The sequence below is a fragment of the Pseudophryne corroboree genome, chromosome 10 (assembly GCF_028390025.1).
Source record: "Pseudophryne corroboree isolate aPseCor3 chromosome 10, aPseCor3.hap2, whole genome shotgun sequence".
Classification (NCBI taxonomy): Eukaryota; Metazoa; Chordata; class Amphibia; order Anura; family Myobatrachidae; genus Pseudophryne; species Pseudophryne corroboree.
The window spans coordinates 111,874,299-111,890,200 of record NC_086453.1 but is presented as its reverse complement, the minus strand read 5'-3'; the positions used below and the strand labels follow the sequence as shown (position 1 = coordinate 111,890,200).

Below are 15,902 nucleotides of genomic sequence, written 5' to 3'. Positions count from 1 at the left end.
GCGGCGGCCATTTTGGCAGGGACGTTTTCAATTGAAGTTTGCAGCATCGTCTCCCCCCTCCTGTGACAGTGTCAAAACTCGGGTATGAAAAGGGGCGGGGCTACTGGAATGGAGGGTGTGTGGCTACACTGGACCAGGCTGGCTGCTACCACAGGTGACAGGAGAATGCTCTGCAACAGCTCCTGTGATAGGTAAGTTGAGGGAGAGTGAGTAAGAGAGAGAAAAAGTAATTGGCCCTCATTCCGAGTTGTTCGCTCGCTAGCTGCTTTTAGCAGCATTGCACACGCTAGGCCGCCGTCCTCTGGGAGTGTATCTTAGTTTAGCAGAATTGCGAACGAAAGATTAGCAGAATTGCGAATAAATAATTCTTAGCAGTTTCTGAGTAGCTCGAGACTTACTCCTACACTGCGATCAGCTCAGCCCGTTTTGTTCCTGGTTTGACGTCACAAACACACCCAGCGTTCGGCCAGCCACTCCCCCGTTTCTCCAGACACTCTCGCGTTTTATCCTGGCACGCCTGCGTTTTTCCGCACACTCCCAGAAAACAATCAGTTTCCGCCCAGAAACACCCACTTCCTGTCAATCACACTCCGATCACTTCAACTATGAAAATTCTTAGTTCGGACGTGAGTAAATCTACTAAGTTTTGTGCTAAAATACTTAGCGCATGCGCGCTGCGTACCATGGGGGTAATTCCAAGTTGATTGCAGCAGGATTTTTGATAGCAATTGGGCAAAACCATGTGCACTGCAGGGGAGGCAGATATAACATGCGCAGAAAGAGTTAGATTTGGGTGGGTTATTTTATTTCTGTGCAGGGTAAATACTGGCTGCTTTATTTTTACACTGCAAATTAGATTGCAGATTGAACACACCCCACCCAAATCTAACTCTCTCTGCACATGTTATATCTGCCACACCTGCAGTGCAAATGGTTTTGCCCAACTGCTAACAAATTTGCTGCTGCGATCAACTCAGAATTACCCCCCATGTGCATGCGCATTTTTGCCTTAAGCGCTCCATTGCGAAAATCGGCAACGAGCGAACAACTCGGAATGACCCCCATTATGTGTAATCGGTGCGGTGCTACTATTGGAGGCATGTATAAGCGCCACCGCTACTGTTCACAGAATTTATTTATTTATTTTTTAAATATATATTTATTTTTTTACTTTTTTTACATATATATATATTTAGATTTAGAAGTGTGGGGGGGCTGCCTATTTTTTCAGTCCCGGGCCCCACAATTTCTGATGGCGGCTCTGGCTGGGGCCAGTGAAGCTGCTTCTGAGTACCCAGCTACTGGCATTAACATGCCCAGAAAATACAGAGCAGTTATGCTCCTCTTTTCTGCATAGCTTCCTCTGTCAATGATGCCACTGCGTTTGGGGCATTGTGAGCAACATCGCAGCCACAGATCTGCATATGCACTGTACATTGGTGGTCATTCCGAGTTGTTCGCTCGCTAGCTGCTTTTAGCAGCAGTGCACACGCTAAGCCGCTGCCCTCTGGGAGTGTATCTTAGCTTAGCAGAATAGCGAACGAAAGATTAGCAGAACTGCTACTAAATAATTCTTAGCAGTTTCTGAGTAGCTCCAGACCTACTCCTAGATTGCAATCAGCTCAGTCCGTTTAGTTCCTGGTTTGACGTCACAAACACGCCCTGCGTTCGGCCAGCCACTCCCCCGTTTCTCCAGACATTCCCGCGTTTTTCCCTGAAACGCCTGCGTTTTTTAGCACACTCCCGGAAAACGCTCAGTTACCACCCAGAAACGCCCCTTTCCTGTCAATCATTCACCGATCAGCAGTGCGACTGAAAAGCACCGACGAACACCAGCAAACCTGCTAAGTTTTTAGTTAAATAACTAAGCGCATGCGCCCTGCGTGCCTTGCGCATGCGCATTTAGCAACAAATCGCAGCATAGCGAAAATCGGCAATGAGCGAACAACTCGGAATGACAACCCTAGGCTTATCCAAAAATATTGAGTTTACCTACATTTCTGAATTAGGATCTATGGCCCTCATTCCGAGTTGTTCGCTCGGTATTTTTCATCGCATCGCAGTGAAAATCCGCTTAGTACGCATGCGCAATGTTCGCACTGCGACTGCGCCAAGTAACTTTACTATGAAGAAAGTATTTTTACTCACGGCTTTTTCTTCGCTCCGGCGATCGTAATGTGATTGACAGGAAATGGGTGTTACTGGGCGGAAACACTGCGTTTCAGGGGCGTGTGGCTGAAAACGCTACCGTTTCCGGAAAAAACGCAGGAGTGGCCGGAGAAACGGTGGGAGTGCCTGGGCGAACGCTGGGTGTGTTTGTGACGTCAACCAGGAACGACAAGCACTGAAATGATCGCACAGGCAGAGTAAGTCTGGAGCTACTCTGAAACTGCTAAGTAGTTAGTAATCGCATTATTGCGAATACATCGGTCGCAATTTTAAGAAGCTAAGATTCACTCCCAGTAGGCGGCGGCTTAGCGTGTGTAACTCTGCTAAATTCGCCTTGCGACCGATCAACTCGGAATGAGGGCCTATGTACGGGAAATGCGCAATGTGCACAAACTCAATACATACGGTAGGCTTACTTTGTGCCTTTGAAATGAGCACCCCTATGGACAGGAGTGGTTTAACAGAGGAGGTGGGTCATGTACATGTGAGGCGGTGGGCGGCGGCACAGCAACAGGGCCTGAACGCGGAGGAACTAAGATTCAAGAGGATCCTCCAATCAGCGCCCCAGGATTTGAACTGGGCGCCGGTCACGAGCCAATCGCGGCTCGCGGCTTAGCGCCCAATGAGGAGCCGCCGCGACAGGCCTATCCGTGCTCATCGCGGCTGACCAATGGGAGTTCGCCGCATCATCGCTCCGCCTCCTCCCAGCGTCTTATATCAGGCGCTGGGCGGCGGCGGAGGTCAGTTGCGCGCCGGAGACGGAGCAGAGAAGAGCTCCAGAAGACGCCGGAAGAAAACCTGCAGCGGCGGTAGGTGCGGCGGCGGAGAAGAAAGAAGAACTGGCGGAGAAGAGAGAAGATAGAAGACAGAATGAGGAAGACAGAAGAGGCGGAGCCAGAAGCCCAGCAGCGGAGGCCCGGCGGAGAGAGCTGCAGAGAGAGGGAAACAAAAGAGCTTATGAAGTTCCCCTCTGCAGCCTCTCCCACCGATACGGGTAAGAGGCCTTGGGCCTACACTACTTTTCTCTAGGCCTCTTTCCTCCCTAGACCACCGGGGTTGTCAGGCACTAGGCCTGTGGCCACAGACAGGCAATAGGCCTGAGGCACAGATAGGAGAAGGGGTCCCCAGTGTGTATAAAAATAATCTTGAGCGCTAGGCCAGGATTCCGTTATCATCAGGGGTGCTGATGGGACTGGGCTCAGTCCAGCGTTGGGTAGTCTGCGTCTGAATTGGTTATAGAAAGATCGTAGTTGGTAACATAGTGCACAGCCCTTCCGGCTTGGGTCCCGCAGCGAGTGGGCTTTGCGGCAGCTCGCTCGGGGTCCTTGGTTGGTCGGGGTGTAGGGCCGGCTGACCCACACGCTCTGTACTCTGTTTGGGATAGGAGGGGTTGTGAAGAGGCGATCCTGCCTCCGCGTACCCTGCCATCCCGTAGGCCTGCATTGGACGGCTGTCCGTGACAGGCGGCCCAACGCAAGTGTGCGCCCCGGAGAGAAGCGTCTGCATTTGTAGGTCGGCCCGACCGGACAATACCAGGGTATAGGTAATATATTGTTCTGTCATTACTTTGTCTCATTGATTGTGTCTGTTTTGCTAGTGGAGGATGTTTACAGCCGTTCTTCTAATCACATTTGTTTAAGAGGTTCATAGCAGCATAGGCCAGTTTAGTTGTTCCGCTTATCTGCTAGTTGTAGGGAGGCTGTTGTCGATTTTCTCCTCAGGAGCAGAGATTTGCGACCGGCAAGTCGACAAGTGTGACGACGTGAGTATTCCCCACTGTGTGTTGTCTTGTTCTGTGTAGGGCGCCGATTCGCGAGTCTTCACTAGGCCTAGTGAAGCTCGTTTCACCTGGTGCGCAAGTGCCAAATAGGTGATAGTTGGGTGGCTGAGGCCTTCGGGCCAGTGATGACGATCACCTAATCGGTAAAAGTCGCGGCCGCCATTTTGGATCCCATCTCTCCTCCTCGTGAGAAAGTGTGTTCTCCTGTGTGATTGGTGCCTCTTTTTCCCCCTCCCAGTATCTGAGATCGGACTGGATCGTCGCGTCCTGATCACTGGAGTGCTCCCTGGCCAGAAGAGGTTCCGTGGGTAGAGAGTGAAGGAGATTTGCGGTAAGGAGTGAGTCACACCTGCACAGCAGCAGGCATAACACCGCACTTCGCATCCTTACATTCAGACTCTGCGCAGGCCCCTTCCTCTATGCGGCGCAATATACTCTGGCGTCTGCCATGTTCCCGCTGACTAATCTCTACAGCACATGCGCAGTTCTCTGTGCCATTTCCCAGGTGATTCTGCAGAGGTAAGTAATTAAATATGGGCGCAGGGTGTGTGGTGTGGTCCAATGTTTAACCAAAAACGACATGACACCTATGTCTCACCCACTGTACCCAATCTCGCCCTGTGCAACCTTTTTTTATTTCCTCGGATGAAAAGAGACCTTAAAGGAAAAAGTTTTGCTGATATTGAAAAAGTGAAACAAAAAACAGCAAAAGTACTAAAAGGCATAAACGAAGATGCGTTTCAATTAAATGTTTTCAGCAATGGAAAAAAACGTTTGGACAAATGTATTGATTCAAGTGGTGAACACATGCAGACATTTGGGATGCAGAGCTTATTCCATGATTATATATCCATTGCAGTATTCACATGGACACCAATACCCAGTTGAAATAAAGTCTGCTGGTCTCTTTTCCTGACATTGGGGGTCATTCGGAGTTGATCGCTCGCTAGCAACTTTTTGCAGCGCTGCGATCAGGTTAAAACTTAGCAAAACTGCGCATGTGTATGCACCGCAATGCACAGGCATGTCATACGGGTACACAGAGGATCGGTGCTGGGCGACGGATGTAACAAAGAATCCATTTGCACAGTCGATCGCAAGGTGATTGACAGAAAGAGGGCGTTTATGGGTGGCAACTGACCATTTTCTGGGAGTGTTTAGGAAAACGCAGGCGTGTCCAGGAGTTTGCAGGGCAGGTGCCTGACGTCAATTCTGGGACCAAAAAGACTGGAGTGATCGCAGTGGCTGAGTAAGTCCAGGGCTATTCAGAAACTGCACAAACTGTTTTTGTATCGCTCGGCTGCAAATGCGTTCGCACACTTGCAATGTGAAAATATACTCCCCCATAGGTGGCGACTATCTGATCGCAGCGCTGCAAAAAGTTGCTAGTGAGCGATTAACTCGGAATGACCCCCCTAGTACTTGCACATGTTGGCTGCCATTTGTTCTTTTTAAAAATGTACAAATAATAACTGTTTTGACTGGGCCCCTAGACTTCAGCCCAGGCAGCCTTATGGATAATACATATTATGGATTATGGATATTATGGATAATACATACAGGCAGCTGTAAGCTCCTCCCACATCTTTTAGACAGTGTCCTGAACCTAGAGGCAACTGATGCAGGCCCAAAGGCTGACACTGCAAGAAGGTGCATTGCTGTACCATTACTGGACACATGGCCGGACTGGCCCTCTGGCACTTCTGGCACATGCCAGAAGGGCCTATGGGCAGGTGGGCCGAACCTGTCACTCAGAGATCCGGGAGGCCGTGCACAGCGCAGCCTCCAGCTCTCTGGTTCCATGGTCTCCATGGAAATGGGGGCGTGCCGTGAGTCCACGCCCCCGGACTCGCGGCGCGCCCCCGCCCCCAGCAACCTTTGCCATGATAATGAGGGCTTGCCACGAGTCCACGCACTCATGACTCGCGGCACGCCCACATACGTTGTGCGGCACAACCCCCGTGACGTGCACGCCCCCTCCCTTCGTGACACGCGCTCACCCCTTCGGCACACGCGCGCGTTCACGAATGCCAGGGCTGAATTAGGGCCCCAGTCCGTCGCTGACTGGACATGTATATTTGTATAGCTCCTCCAACCCACAGTACACCTGTGTGTATAGAAATCCTGCCTTGCTGCTAGTCACTCTCTGCTTATTTAGTGGGGGAAGCATTTTAGTGCATAAGTACAGTATCAACAGCATACCGCCCAACTTTCAGTATTTCAGAACTGGCAGTGCCATGTGCAGCTTTGCCGTGAGTGACCAAAAGGGGCAGTGGTCTCAGGAAAAGAGTACATGGCTTTGCGGGAATGCTGCGACTGCCTGCACACCCCCGTTTTCGTCATTGTGGCGGCATGCACAGCACTCTGTGAGCTGCTGGCATGCCCCCAGTCTCTCTGTCTTCAATGAATAGACGCTGTGCACATGCGCAAAGCGTCAATTCACTGCTGCTGTACAGCAGAGCGGTGAGTGACAGGAGGCTCCCAATTGCCCCTCCCCCAACACGGGACACTGCGGCCCACAGGTGGGACAGTCCCAAAAAAAACGTGACTGTCCCGCGAAAATCAGGACAGTTGGAAGGTATGCAACAGTATTTGATCTATATTATTTGGCACTTGTGTTTTTTTTGTTTTATCTTTAACATGTAGTAGTCAGACCCTCTGTTTTGTACTCGTAACAACAACATACTAATCAATAGTATACAAATACCTTAGGAATAACGATTTGTTGCGTATGTGTTCATTCTGTGCACTTAGGGGCCAATTCAGACCATGTCGCATATGTGCTAAAGTCACTATGAAGCATACTTGCCGATATTTCAAATCTCCTCTCCGGGAGATGCCCGAAGAGAAGAAGCAGGTGGGCGGTGATGAGGGAGTGACCAAGCTAATTGCATCAGTAGGCCCCGCCCACCCACCGGGATAAGTCTGCGATTGGGCAAAATTAGCCTGGGGGTGGAGCTAAAATTACGCGATTAGCATATAATTGCGTCATTTGACTCCGCCCCTCCGGCAGGTCCATGATTTTGCTGTGTTATTTTCCCTATTCTGCCCACTTCGCTAGGAAGTGGGCAGCATGCGGGAGGGGTGCCCACTCTTCAGGGGGCTGCGGAGAACTACCCGAAAAAGGGTGTCTCCCGCAGAATCCGGGAGAGTAGGTAAGTATGCTATGAAGTGATCTCTGCACATCTGTGCATGTGCATACGCCGGTATGCGCATGTACAAGGTCTTAAACTTTGTTCACTTCAGAACGCAGTTTAAGACCTGGAGGGGGGTGGAAATGGGGCATCGACGCTGCGGTTTGTGGGCATCGATGCTCTATTTTAGGGGCATGGTCAGGACAACGGAGGCATGTCAGAGCGTTGGAGGGACGGGCCACGATGCCTGCATGATGTCATGCGCAGCTGATGCAACCCTTAACGTGATGGGTAGTCGCCTGCCTTCGTAGCTAGGCTGTGCAGGCAGAGGGCTACTCAAAACATGCAAAAGCATGGGCGCCGTGTGATGATCTTACATGTCTGTGGGGGGAGGGGGGCTGGATCCGGCATGCGGGACGGATATGCCCTGTGCGGGGCGGACTTCCACATGTCAAAGACATTGATCGCAGATGTGCGTTTTCTCTATGATCAGGTCTGAATTAGGCCCTTAGTCCGCACATTCAGCACAAAAGGCATCAAGTATTCATTTCCATACTGTACAACTCTATAATTATATATTATTTAACATGCACTGTATTTGGAATTGTCAGATTTTGGATGATTCAGGGTCCATAAATTAAAGCTGGGTACGCACTAGAGGATATGTCGGGCACATTGTCAAGTGTGTACCCACTATATCGCTGACAATGAACGCTCCCGCGAATGCAGCATGGCCCCACCATCGCTCCTTCACTGCCGGCATCGTAGTGTGTATGCACTTGCAAATGCTCATCGCTGGGTACACACATTATTTAAAGAAAAAACTGGGTTATCATGTACTGTATCTATTACGTTGTGCCACCATTTTACTAAGCGCTGTACAGAGAATATTCATTTTTTATCAATCATATCCTGTCTCCATGGTGCTTACACTTACCTCCCAACTGTCCTGCTTTGGTCACTGTCTCACTGTCACACACGTGGGCTGCAGTCTCCCGTGGTGTGTCTGTTGGGGGGGGGGGGGTCAATTAGTTTGGGTGATCACAATCTGCTGCCCTGCTATGTAGAGCAGCAGCCGAGCAGTGGCTATATATATGCATTGCCCATGCTGTATAAAGGTCATGCGCGTGGAATCTATTCAGGGTTCTCCCAACGTACCCCCCCTCCACAAACACACACACACACACACCCGTGGGAAACTGTGGCACTGTTCACGCTGTTCCATTTTTTTCATTCAGTACAGATATCTAGCAGTGAAACACTATTGTATTTTACAGAGCCGGCCCTAACCAATATGATGCCCTAGGCAAGATTTTGGCTGGTGCCCCCTAGCACCACCGCTAGTTCCGCCTCTGACCCTGCACCCCTTTCCCAGCACCATCGCCCCCCACCCATAGCAGTCCTTATTTTTGTTTTCCTACCCCCAGTAATTTAAATAAGAACAGTGTGCACATTTGGCCTTACACATATGCCGCACATTATTAGTGCCCTTATACACATAATGACACACATAGTGCCCCTTACACATATGTTACACATTATTAATGTCCTTATACACATAATGACACATGTAGTTCCCAGCGCGAGTCAACTGGCAGCTCTGCTAATGTCGGGTGCCTATTTTTTTATGAAAATGCATCTTATTTGCATTGCTATGTGGCTAGGGTACACAAACAGCTTCTGCTGATTAAAATGATATGTGGCATGCCTATATACTGTGTGCGACTGTGGCTGTATCTGCGTATGAAATGCTACACACAGAATATAGGCATGCCGCATATCATTTTAATCAGCAGAAGCTGCTGATGCCCCTAGGCATACCAGATGCCCTAGGCAATTGCCTAGTTTGCCTATACCTAGGGCCGGCTCTGGTATTTTACCTTATTATACTGTCATTGTGATATCGTGGGTAGGTAAACCCTAATATCAAATATAGATGGATGAGACAAAAGAGTGAAAAAATGTGTCAGGGGCATGGTCAGGGTCAGGGTCTGAGTTTGTTGTAAATGACAGTCAGGGCCGGATCTAGACCTTGTGGAGCCCAGGTGAAAAATAGGGGTGTGGCTTCATGGAGAAGGGGCGTGGTCAGTTATGCCCCCTGTAACTTCGCCCTCAGTAGTTGTGCCCCCAGTACTGTGCCCCCTGTAGCTGTGCCCACAGTAGTTTTGCCCCCAGTACTGTGCTCCCTGTGGAGTTGTGCCCCCAGTACTGTGCCCCCTGTAGAGTTGTGCCCCCTGTACTGTGCCCCCAGTACTGTGCCCCCTGTAGAGTTGTGCCCCCAGTACTGTGCCCACTGTAGAGTTGTGCCCCCAGTACTGTGCTACCTTTAAAGTTGTGCCCCCTAGTTGCGCCGCTTACAAAAAAAATAAAAAATAAAATAAAAATAAATTAATAGTTACAATCCCCGCTCCTGCTTCCCGACCGCTGCTGCCCTCCGTCTCTGGCCGCCTGCGTCGCTCCTCGGATCTATGGGAGAGACATCATGATGTCTCTCCCATAGCACCGCATAGACACTAGAGGTCAATTATGACCTCTAGCGTCTATGTGCCGCTCCCACAATTCAGTGCGGTGAGCGCGATGACTTCATCGCTCACCGCACAGCACCGCATCTACAAAGCACCGGGCAGCACCAGTAGCGGATCTTGCCATGGAGGCAGCGCCCTCCAGACAGCGGCGGCGCCCTCCGGAAGGCGGCACCCCAGGCAAAAATCCTGCCTGCCCGTAGCAAGATCTGCTACATTACAGTATCACCATCATCTTATTTTTTCCTGACTTTTCTTTCATACGACTCTATTTTATTATTAATACGTTTACAAATAAACTAGCAAGCAATAGCAAATAATATAATATATAATATAATATAATATAATAATATGTTTTTTATGTTGGCTTTTTTTTCTTTGTAGTGTGCTGCACAAACACAACAGTGGCTGCCAGTGACCCATATCCACCTCTGCAGTAAACTGTCATAAAAATCATAAAATCTCAATAGAAAATCTATGAATGTGACTTTGCACCAATAGGCAGGTTTTCCAATAGAAACACATTTGCATATAGTAAGTTCATTTGAAAAGTCAGTTCATTCTGATTTTTTTGTTTTGTTTTTAGAACATGTTCTGGGGAATAGAGCTGTACGGTTCCTAGTTCTTGGGATGTGAGATATATTGGTTTTGTTAGTGAATGTTGTAAATTCTCACCCCCTGGAAAGTTTCAAAATATAAATATGTATCCGAAATATAATGTACCAATTATATTGTGTATATACATATATATTTACAGTATCACAAATGAAGACAGTCGCACTCGGAGGTTTAAAGTAATAACTAGTGACATCTGCAGACCATGATAAGGCATTACAACCTGCCATAGAGATAATAAAAACAATAATATGTAATCAAATCAATTCATTTTAATTAAATATATTACAATTAAATTATATTTCAAAATAAACAATAACTTTAAAACACCCATTGTGAATGTGATACATGCTCTTTAATAAATCTGAGGGTGAGGATGAGCAGGTATTTTTCCATTAATGCCCTGTAGGAACCCATGAGTCAAGTCAATACAGGAACATCATATATTGAATTTACTTGTCTATTTTTGATTGATTTGTATTGCAAAAATTAGATATACTGTATGAGGAAAATATTTATTTCTGCAGCACTCAAGTGATATCTGCTCTTAAGCAAAATAATTGCCCTTTGAAGCTTAAAGACAGATGTAAACATGCAAATCACTTAACAATAATTAAAATAGTTAATCAAAACAGATTGACACATTTCTTTTTTTAAAATATTTTTTAAATTTCCTATATATTCTGTACCATAGAGAATGAAGTATGTAACAAATTACAAATAGTATATACAGTACAGTAACAAAAGAAAAGAAAAGAAAAAAAAGTCACTGCCTTACAGTACTACAGGCAGATATTTTGTGGGACGAGCCAAAATTCTTGAGATTGCAGCTACTCAGTTCATCAGGAACCAGTCACCATGACCACCAAGACAGATTGTTGGCCCGTTGCTAGAGGGAGCATGGGCAAACATGTAAGCATAGCCACACCCATTATGAAAGCTAGTAACTATGGATATAAATGTGTTCCAGTGTACACCTTGGTGGGAGCATTCCTCCCCTACAGTAGATGTTCCCTGCTGGGCCCCAAAGACAAGCTCAATCCTAGGAAATCAGAGCCACCACCCTCACATGTTTCCTTCCTCAGTCACATTACTGAGGACCTTATTGGCCAATTGTTGTGAGGCAAAGGTTCCTAATGAGTTGATAGGTTGCTTTTTCCTTAATATTAATTTAATCTATACAATTGCTGCCTCCACTATCTACAGCAGACTTGTAATATTTCATTGGATAGTTGCATGCACCTTATAATCTTTAGGGGTAAGATAATGAATGTTGTCAACAGGTTTAGTTCACGGCAGGTTGATACAATTGCGTCAAAATGCATATATAAGTTTTTGGCTACATGAGATCATCAGCTCAATTATATGGATCTACTAGTGGATATCCCCATGTTGTCATTGCAATGTAACAAATAATTAGTTGAGTGGTGAGGTAAAGACTGGGGAAAGATGTGTCAAACCTTCTAAAGAGGACAAGAGGAGGAGTTGCCCACCAGATTTATGTAGCACATTCTATAAAATGATAGCTAGAATCTGATTGGTTACTGTGGGCAACACCTTCACTTGTTTTCTTAAGAAGGTTTAATACATTTCCAAAATGGTCAGGGATTGATAGACTATTCTAAACAAGATTTAACCCTATGGGTTGTGCTCCTCCTTTAACCCTCAGAATTCTAATTGGTTTTCTTGCTAATATACAGCTCCTAGCCTATCCTGAAACACCCTCATACATGGGAAAATAAATGTTAAGGACATACTGACATGTGGGCTAGGTTTCTAGTGTAGTTACTATCTTTGAACTGATTATTTAGAATTTACTAAAAAGTTGTTGCTAAGTTTCAATTAAGTTACAGTTAGTAATTTGTTTGTAAACTACATAGGATGAATTGAATGTCATGGCATTATGTGTATTACAGAGACATTAAGTCCAGCTCTGGTTTAACATTAAAGTTAAAGAAGACACTTTCGAGGAAGCTGCTGATACCTTGAGGAGGGGAAACATGTCAAGACTCATTTCCATTGATCACACACCATCTGTGTTGGAGAGTCTCCATCTAGTAGTCTGCAGCACGGAAAACTGTTCGTCTACCAGTCTCCCAGAGATGTCTACTACAAAAGGTTAAACAGCACCAGAAGCCGGGTAAGACTAAGTTGCAGCAGGAGTGGTGAGACTGTGGCTGTCTGGCCAGACCTACAAATTTGTGTATTAAGTCTGTATGTTGGATTCCTCTGGACATTGAATACAGATGATCTTACATGGTGACTCTAATACTGATCACTTCAGCAGTGTCTCCAATTATCTACAACAGATTATCCAAAGCAGCATATATGAAACAAAGTAAATTCTTATTTTGCTATAGTGTTTCAACAAGTTTTAAATCAGTGAGCTATAAAGAAGAATTGCTCTATTTGTCATATTTGCTGTGGAATTGACATTGCTTTATATATATATTGGCCACAGTACCAGCTGCAGTGTTGTGAAATCTAATTACCGGCCAGTGGATGTGATTTCTAATTTATATATGTTTTTAGATATTGTATTTTAATAAATTTTGCATTGATTCCTGAGCACTAGTACATGGTGACATGGTGACTGTATAACGATGATTAAGGAGGAAATTAACAAACTGTTTAAAGAGGGCAATTGGGGATCCTGCATATGGGCAATACCACTGGTAATGGAATCTCATTTTCACACTTATTAACTATTCATTATAAATAATAAACCCTATATAAAACACTATCAAAATAGCTTAAGTGCTATCTTGTGTACTGTAAGTTATCCTTGATAAATAAATCAGCCTACTTTCAAAGTCAGTATTGGAATCACCATCTATGAAACATGTTACAACTTACAATGTGTATGTACACAAAATTTAAAAATTCAGCTTTCAAAAATTAACTCTAGATTTTCACAATTTTATTGGAAGATGGGGACATCCTGGGAATACAGCTATATAAATTTGGTAAACTTATGACAATTTATGTAACCTGGGCGCATTTGTTAATAAAGTAACCGAATTACCATGCTGTGATAACAGAATCATCAAGTGGGTAATGAGCTTGGTAAACTTGAATTTTGAGGAAATATCTCAAAATCTGGATAATTAATCAAACTTCTTTACATTTTTGGTAACATCATCTTTCAGAATTATCTGTACTGTTGTACATTTTAATTTAACCATATCATGGAGAGAGAATTATTTATGGCTGTTAAATTGCCATATTTCCATTACGTAAACACATATTTTCATTGAATTGTAAATGCAAATGAATGAAAGCCTGCCCATAAAATTGTTTTTATTTAGTGAACGCCTATAATTTAAAGAATCCTAATAAATTATGAAGTACTAGATAAATTCCAATTATTTTCCTCTATTAGCAAGATAGAGCACTCCAACTGATTCATAATTTCAACATCTTGTACTTGTATTGACTTTTATGCTTTAGGCTCTGTGGGGTCTATTCAATTCATGTTGGATCCTCTCTCCGACGGAGAGAATCTGACAATGCAGTATTCAATTTGCAGGCAAATACATCTGGTTTTGCCCGTTTTTTACAATGTCAATCCAACTTAATTTTAAAGTTGGATTGACATTGTCGAAAACGGGACTAAAACCTATCGGATTTGGCTGCAAATCTGACAAAACACGTGGATCCGTGGCCAATCCACTGATACATGTGTTTTCCGACAAGTCGGAATTGCCGACAAGTTGGAAAAACGACATCCCCTTTGATTAAGTGAAATCATGATTCGACCTAAAAAAGTCGGAAACTGCCTTCTTTCTGAATAGATGGCAGTTCCGACTTCAATTGAATAGACCCCTGTGTCCATATTATCATGAAATTGTTCATATAGCAACCAATCAGAATCCTAGCTATAATTTTATAGAATGTACTAGATAAATGATAGCTGGAATTTTATTGTTTGCTACTGGCAGCATCTGTGCTGGTCCTCTTTAGAAGATTGATAAATTCATCCCTAATAATCTTTGTGAATGTGCTGTCCCTTGCAATACATGTTTTACCTTCACCTTCTACTAAAGTGTTTTTGTTTCATTCCATTGTTAAATTGTAATCAGTGACATATGGAATCATAAAGGAATCATTGCATCATGTGTGCAAATCTTTCTTCTTTTTCCAACTTGGTATGATTAAATTGTATTATTTTGGAGATCCCCAGTTCCAAGCCATCTTCAGTAACCCTCCCTCCTTTGGAAAATTGTCCTACAACTGCATAATTATAGCACCACAATTACAATTATCAGATTAGTTGTTAATAGTTATTATGTTAAAGAATTTAAATGCATAAATATTCCTTCATCACTAATATGATTACTTGGATATACCTTCTGATGGCCTATTGATGGACAGAACAGAGATATTTAATACTCTTGATAATTTAATGTTCAAAATGTAATACACTGCATAATGTGCATGCATAATGAAGCTTAGGAACATTGATTCATTTTTAAACTGACTTTAGGTTAGTGAATTAAAATTTTATTTTATCTACTAGTTTATTAAAGTACTGTGCCTAAAATATGATCTATCAAAAAGGAGCACTGTTATTTGTTTTCATGTAAACATATTTTTGGCTGTCAATTCTATTTGACAAGGCTTCTATCCAACTCTATGGCAGCTGGTCTATTGGTTTATACAAAGTTTTAGTTTTACAAAGTTTTTAAAAAAAAGTTATTGCACACCTGTGTACAGTTCCAGTCTACCTAATACATCTTTATTTTTCCACTCAACATACTATTGTGCAAGAGGTCAATTTAGCATAATTCTAAAATAGTATGTGGGTGAAATATTTTCATTAGTTGTGTTAGAAATGAACTTCCTTTCCTCAACTAGATGTCACCTCAACAACATGTCTCCTTCAACTAGAAGTGACCTCAATAATCTCCCTCTACTAGAAATCTTCTCAACTTGTCTGGCATTTCAGCACCATGGATACTCCATACTACATAACCGCAAGGCTCATCTGGCTGCTATTATTTTATCTGTCTAGCATATCTCTTCTGACAGCAATGATGAAGGGGACACAGAGCCAAGAGCTTCTTCATGTACCAGCGACAGTCAGTTGTGCTGCCATACTGGCATTGCAGTCTGGGTAGTAGCACCAGTCATGCCACCATTGGTATTACCCAGTCCCTGATTCTTGATTATGACTGCATTATGTTAATGCAGTGGTGGGCTAAGCATCTGGAAATTTTTACAAATAGAAGATAGATCCATTATTGTATCTGTTCTTTTTATTGTGACGTCGCTTTGCTAGTGTTTGAATGTGTTTGTATTTTAGAATACTTTATTCTTTTCAAACAACTATTTCCCCACCTCTGAGGATTAATGTTGAAAAGCTATCAATATTTATGTTACATTAAAACTGAAAATAAAAGGCTGTGAGATCAATTTTCAAATTATTGTCTCCCTACAAGTGTGCAAAATACGATTCATATGTTTATGGAATGTTAGCGGTGATCAGCAGCTGCACTACCAGCTTCTCTACTCAGATAACAAAAGGATAGATTTATTATAATGCTTGCCATGTGTTTAGCAGAATATTGTACAGCTAGTGCAATTCATAAAGATTACCACAAAATCTATCCTTATGTTTTATCTTACAAACTGTGATAAAAGCCAGAAAAGAATGAACATTTTAATTCTTGATTTTGATGT

The 15,902-nt window shown here is 44.2% G+C and overlaps 1 protein-coding gene across 2 annotated transcripts in view; it reads right to left on the bottom strand.

The window, feature by feature from the left end:
• Positions 1-10,474: 10,474 nt before the first annotated feature.
• Positions 10,475-15,902, bottom strand: part of CA11 (carbonic anhydrase 11) — a 500,072-nt gene continuing 494,644 nt past the window's right edge. For both annotated transcript variants that reach the window (XM_063942739.1, XM_063942738.1), the window contains one exon: positions 10,475-15,902. This exon is cut by the window's right edge and continues 2,554 nt beyond it. The gene's annotated coding sequence lies outside the window, so the exon portion shown is untranslated.